The sequence below is a fragment of the Berghia stephanieae genome, chromosome 12 (genome assembly GCF_034508935.2).
Source record: "Berghia stephanieae isolate SIO BIC M18660-M18661 chromosome 12, UCSD_Bste_1.3, whole genome shotgun sequence".
In the NCBI taxonomy this organism is placed as follows: Eukaryota; Metazoa; Mollusca; class Gastropoda; order Nudibranchia; family Aeolidiidae; genus Berghia; species Berghia stephanieae.
Genome location: NC_088371.1, coordinates 9,489,252 through 9,496,660, shown reverse-complemented (window position 1 = coordinate 9,496,660; position 7,409 = coordinate 9,489,252).

Genomic DNA, 7,409 nt, shown 5'->3' with positions numbered 1-7,409 from the left:
TTATAAAAAATAGTCCTGACAATAATTATGATTTAGAGATCAGAGATAATAAAAGGAAGTGTGTTTTCAGTCCACCGGAAGAGATTTTACGGCACGGGCTGTTTGACCTAGCGCGAGAAATCGAGGTGGCCGGCTGCTTAGCACAGCGTAACTGTAACCCAGGTGGGGTGAGTTAGGGATTCGAGCTCTTTTCTCGGCATCTTTTCTTTCTTCCTTAATTTTTTTTTTTTTTTTTTTTTTTTTTTGCCCTAAACTTCCTTAACAAAAAAAAATTCTTAATTTTCAACTTCAACACGTTGACACCATTCCTGGTGACTCGAGAAGTTTGATTGACTTTTAACATTTTTTATTTATTTACTTTTCTCACTTTTAAGTTTATTATTCTAATTTCGGACACAGTGAGACGTCAAAATTTATTGCCTTGTGCATTTCTTGTGCGTGGCAATATGAGTCCGGAGAAAAACGAAACAAAAACAACAACAACAACAACAACAAAAAAGGAAAGAGAACAAAATTTTATGGTCATAGGGTCTTGAATATGTTTAAGGGAGCGGAGCATCAGAAAGAGAGAGAGAGAGGGGGAGAGAGAGAGAGAGAGAGAGAGAGAGATAGAGAGGGGGGGGGGGGAGAGAGAGAGAGATATTAAGGACTGCTTTGTAGCTACTTGCACCCGCACGATTAAAAAAAGAATGATTTTTGGCTCCTATTTTTATTTATAAGTTAAGGTTACGGGCTTGGGACACTTTTGGTTTATGCAATATCGGCGTGAGCCGCAGGGAAAACATTCTTTCAAGGACTTTGTTTTTGAAGGTTTGATGGCACTTATAATAGTTATAAAACATTGAGGTGATTTTAGGGATAGTAGAAAGGAAGTTATATTAGCATACGAGAAAAAATTAATAAGGCAAACGGAAATGGTTAAAAAAGGGAACAGATGTAGATTCCAATAGCGGACCATCCGTGTACTTAGTTTGAGATCACCCAAAAGTCTCACCAGACACAAGCACATGATACAACTGAAACAGATAGACTCGATTACAAATCATTATACACACACAACAAAAAAATACAACCCTACATAAATTACAAAACAAAGAGGTGACTTACAAGGAAAGAAACCCCATTATCTCCAAAAACTAACTACACAAATAACTGCTTTCCTCTCAGCCAAGGTCTCCGACCAGGGCCAAAACAAAACCAAGTAATTTTATTCCAAGACAGGAGCAAAAACGTATAGGCGCGGGGGGGGGGGGGGGGGGGGGAATGGCAAGTGATCTCCCTGTTCATGATTTGGGGGGGGGGGGGGGGGTTGTCAATTACAGTAGAACATGAAAGTAACGTACTCGGAAATAGCGAGTAAACTCTAAATCCCCGTTTTTTTCTCTTATTTGAGTCAATAAAATTAGCATGAAAGTAGCGAGTATGAAAACGAGGTCAACTCGGAAATAACGAGCATTTCCTGCCCCAGCCTAGGACTTCGAACGAAGTAAAGCAAAACAACAGACAAGGGCGATTTAAATATTTTTAGCCTAGCTTCTTTCCTTTTTTTATTTTTCGTTACGAGTAACATTACATAGTAGTAGTAGCCTAGTCTGTAGTAGTACATAGTAGGGGAAACACATTTGGGTGTGTGTGTTTGTGTGCGTGTGTGTGTATTGGGGTGGGGGTCAATTATTCACCCAATGTGGTGCCACGCGACACGCGAGGTAAGCACTGGCAGCCAAGATGTCAACACTTAGCAGTATCGGTCAGCGAGTAGCATTCGTTAACGAACAACACGATCAACGAGAGAGGGGAGCGTGGAACCATCATTTTCAATGGGTCAGTGATTGAGTGATGCGCTTGCTTACCTCATCAAACATGCCTAGTGCATACAAACACTCGCACAAACACACACACGAAATCTTGATGGAAATGGAAGGGGTGGATCAACTTCAACCTGTGGCCATCATTGCGTAGTTAACGAAGGCCGTATTCAACCCCGCCCTCACCCCACTTTATCCACACAGTCATTTGCACGCACGCGCGGCACACATGCACAAACACACACACACACACCCACACACATTGTCTTTCCATATTTTTGTACAGCCGAGTGACCTTTCCTGGCAACTCGGGAATAGCGAGAACTCGGGAATAGCGAGTAATCAGGAGTGGACACGTCGAACTCGCTATTTCCGAGTTCTACTGTACCACTTGGGGACGAATTCGCCAATAAAAAGGCCTACGTAGATAGCATATCATACACTCAAATGGGTGCAAATGCAAATTATTATAAAAGCTAACATATGTACCGTTTCGTTCAAGATCCCAGTCCCAGGCTAAACAAAATGGTCCCGAAGAACTGTACACATAGAGGTGACAGTTAATGACATGGAATCCAAATGGTCTAGTATAGAGGGAAAAAGTGATAGTTTAGTCAGGATGTTGACCGATGGAGAGTCCACCGAGAGGGGGTGTGATTATGACGTTTTGCGGTCGTTTTAATGAAAGAGAAAAATGTACACAAAACATAAAAAATGCCTGCAATCTTGGGTCACAGGCACCTAAGAATAAAGCCTAAATATGTCACAGCAGCAGTCTACCCAATGTACGACCACCAAGTATCAACACACACAGACATTGAGACGGTGTTGCTCGCCAAAAGGAGATAAATACTAGATGGTTATTCATACTCATATTTTATCAAGACTCAGAGTCAGAGAGATGATTTACAAAAATAAAAAAATAAAAGTATCACTTCTCACAGACATGTCAAATGCTGGGCAAAGTCATTTAACTATCTCTCTCCTACTATATGATTCCAGGCAGGGGGAGCCACATGGTCTCAATTCTGTTCCAGAACAAGAACATGGAAAGAATAAATGATAAAAGGGCGATGGGGAAGACAGCAAAGTAAAGGGCCAATCAACAACCACCCAAGACAGTCAGCTTTCCCCTACCCTAAGGGGAATTCCACCCACAGTACTCCAGGACGAGGACAAAATCTCACAGCAATGTCCATTGGAATTAATTATCCCCCTATATTCAAGTGGCTGTTCATGAATTCGAGAACAGAATACAAAGATGCAACGAAAGACATAAAATCAAAGTAACAATGAGGGAAAAGATTAAACAAATAGATTGTATGTAGTTTGATTTCAGTCCAATATTTATTAAACGACCATATTTCAAAAGGCAAGACAAAATGTGAAAAGTGCATGGTAATAAAAAAAATACAACTATAATAATAATAATAATAATAATAATAATAATAATAATGTTCAAACAGTCCATTCCAATTGCACTCAGATGTCAAGCCTGCGATTACCTGCTAACGCACCAAATGAAAATTTAAAGCAAAGGGAAACTAATTTGACAGAGAAAAGAAGTAGGTATAACAAAGATCCAAGAGAAAAGCAATGTCCTAGCAGCTAGACTGAAAGCTCCTTATTGGCAAATCAACTTTGCTATTCCGTCAAATAAACTGTTCTAACAAAAAAAAAAAAAAAAACATGTAGTACTTGAACAAAGCAATATAGATAATAGCAGTGGCGGTTCTAGCCTATTTACAGTGGTGGGGCAAAGATGATTCGGTTATATATATATATATATATATATATATATTATATATATATATATATATATATATATATATATATATATATATACTATTAAATTAACTCAACCACCGACCAGATTGCCTCTCTGCGAGTCATAGTGGAACAGTCTATAGAATGGAACTCTCCTCTTATTGTCAACTTTCTGGATTACGAGAAGGCTTTCGACAGTATTGACAGAGCAACATTGTGGAAAATTCTGGCACATTATGGACTCCCTGAAAAGATAGTAAACCTCATTAAGGAAATGTATGAAGGATCAAGTTGCAGGGTTGTACATGAAGATCAGCTTACTGACAGCTTTGAAATTAAGACTGGTGTCAAGCAGGGATGCTTGCTCTCTCCATTCCTGTTCATCCTTGCCATTGATTGGCTAATGAAGGAAACCTCCAAAGGGAGAAGAAATGGGATACAGTGGACCCCTGGACACAGTTGGATGATCTGGATTTTGCAGATGATCTGGCTCTTTTGTCCCACCCCCAGGACCAGATGCAAGCAAAAACCACAATTATAAACAGCCTCTCGGAATCAATTGGTCTAAGAATTCACCCTGCAAAGTCAAAGGTCTTGAGGATAGGTACGCGTCAAAGGGAGCAGATCAAAGTAAAAGATCAGGAACTCGAAGATATAGACACTTTCTGCTATCTCGGAAGTATAATTGACAAGGATGGAGGCACGGAAGCAGAGGTGAAAGCACGAATAGGAAAGGCACAGGCTGCATTCACATCTTTGAACAGAGTTTGGAGAACTAAAGATATCTCCCTTCAACTAAAGCTAAGACTTTTCAACTCAAACGTGAAGTCTGTCCTACTGTATGGATGTGAAACTTGGAACGCATCACAGGCATGTATAAGGAGGGTACAGATTTTTGTAAACAGGTGCATGCGTAAGCTACTCAGAATAAAATGGATGGATAGAATAAAAAATGAAGAAGTATGGAAAAGAACACAGCAGAAACCAGTGGGAGAGGATATAGGAAGAAGACGATGGAGGTGGATTGGACACACGCTTAGAAAGAATGACTCAACTATAACAAAGAAAGTATTGGACTGGAACCCTCAGGGCAGAAGATCAAGGGGAAGGCCACGAGGAACATGGAGAAGAATTAAAGAAGCTGATGTACAGAGAAGTGGTAAGACCTGGAATGGGATAAAAAAGTTGGCTCAGGATAGAGAAGGATGGAAACTGTTTGTCTGTGGCCTATACCCTGACCCAGGGTGAAAAAGGCAATGATGATGATGATTAAATTAACTAATTTATTTATTTATTTTTTATTTTTTTTATTGTTTTAAATTATTTTTTTTCACCTTTAAAAAATAATATTTCAACCACAAATAATCACATTCACAATGAAATGACAATACCAGTAGATTTTAATTATTCCAAACGCAATAAAAAATGAATCACGAAAGAGAATACAACAAAAAAATAAAGCGACGAGACATAATGCGACAACACCCTGACAATACAAGTCCATTTCGTTCACTCGAAAAATTAAAGAGATGCTTTAATCCCTCAACGGCGAGATTAATATTTCTGTTACATTACTGGTTTTCAGTAGTATGTAGTAACATTAAAAGTTTTCATCGAGAAGCAACAACAGCGATATGACTCGAGTTTCACTCAGAGCTCAAATTGCATCATTTTTACTGCTGTCTTGGTGGTTAGAATGATTGTGCCGATGGTGGTAGTGGTTGGAATAGTGGTAGCGGTGGTGGTGGTAGTGGAGGAGGATGTAATTATGGTAGTGGTTTTGGTGGTGCTGTTGGTTAGAATGATAGTTGTGGAGACGATGACGGAAATTGTATGATAATTTGATATTGTTTTTATTGCTATTGTAGTACTTGTTGTTAATGTTGTTGTTGTTGTTGTTGTTGTTGTTGTTGTTAATGATGATGATGATGATGATGATGATGATGATGATGACAACAACTATGTCGTCGACAATGATAGTTACCATACGATATTACAAAGTTTATTCAATCTTAGGCTTTCGACAATAAATCATACAATTTGATGACCACATACATGAAGGTGGAAAAAAATGGTAAATGGAACCAAACAATAAACTGATACCATTAATAACCACCAAAAAAAAAAAAAAAAAAAAAATACAACAATAGAAATACCACCAATACGTACAATAATAATAATAATAATAATAATAATAATAATAATAATAATATAATAATAATAATAATATAATAATAATAATAATAATATAATAATAACAATAACAATAATAATATTACCATCATCATTACTACCACCACCATCATTACTACTACCACCACCGCTACCACTATCACTACCACCATCACCATCATTATTACGTTTCCAATCACTTTTTCTCGTCTTTTAAAATTTGATATCTACAGACGAAAATTCCGGTGATTTTTTTAAAGGGTAGTTAAAATATCTACGATTTTATTAGCCCTGAAAACTGCGATTTTTATTTTCCTATTTCAAGTAAGCAGGTCTCCTATGACAAGTATTAGTTCCATAGTCAAAATAAGACAAGCAAAAACAGAGTTTATTTAATCTTAGGCTTTCGCCAATACTTCATACAATACAAAGTTCAAAGTTCAAAGTTCAAAAACGTTTATTTTAGGCAATTGCCAATGTAACTCATACAAGAATATATTTTTTCAACAAATCAAATAAGTAAAATACAATTAAGACAAAATAATGTTACCAATCTCTCCTCATGCATTCGTTAGGGACTATCACAATAACGACCGTGTTATCTTTACTCCTCACACAACCAACCCCTAGCTTCCCGCCTTTCATCGCGAACTATCTTATTATGTATTTATTAGCTTCAGGACGGGCAAGTACGGAATCTGCCCACCCTTCCTTTAAACGTATTTATTTCCTCTATAACTTAGTTAGAATTCAACTCTCTCCTTTCTCAGAAGAGAATTTCTCGTATACTTATTCATTTTTTGAGAAAACCAAAATGGTGGTTGTATTTTATATATTTATTTAGTCGTGACTTTTGAATAAAAGTGTTTTGTTTTATTAGACGGAATACAATAGAAAATTGCATTGTTTTGCAAAATTATTTTGTCTGGCAATAAAAATACAGCGGTAATTACTTTAAGAATTAAAAAAAAAACTAACAAATTAATTTGTTAAAAAACAAAAAAAAAAAAACAAAAAACAAAACAAAACAAAACAAAACAAAACAAAAACAACAACAACAAAAAACAAATAAGAAAACAATTTAAATAAATGAGTTTTGAGAAGCACTAAAGAAAACGAGAAAAAAAGAAATGGTGTAAATGGATAAACAAATATATAAAAACAACACAAATTAATACTAAATTGATATAAAATTAGTAAATTAATAAATGTAATTCAATACTGGAACCTTCCCAAAGTCATTACATCAATGGTACATCAATGGTACCAGCACAAGTAAGGCAATAAATAAGAAAAAGTTCGTTTGCCAAAATCCCTATTTAGTTTTCACTGGTTAATAAGGTGGGCTCATTTGAATTAGCCCGACCTAGTATACTAGAGAGGCCAGACAGCAAAAATCGTCAGGCGACGTGACGATGAGATAACGATGTGGGCTGAGTGGAGTGGTTGGGGGGGGGGGGGGGGGATAAAAAAGAACAGGAGCGTATCCTGGTTTATGCATTCAGGGGGGCATGGTGATTCGCAATCTATCAAAAATACACACAAATTGATTTCAGTACGAAGTATCAAGTTTAAGTAGTAACTTTTGAAATTATCTAATTTAAATTTGATTATTTCGGACCTGGTAATACAGCATTTAACTTGAAAAAACAGGCTGGTATTTGC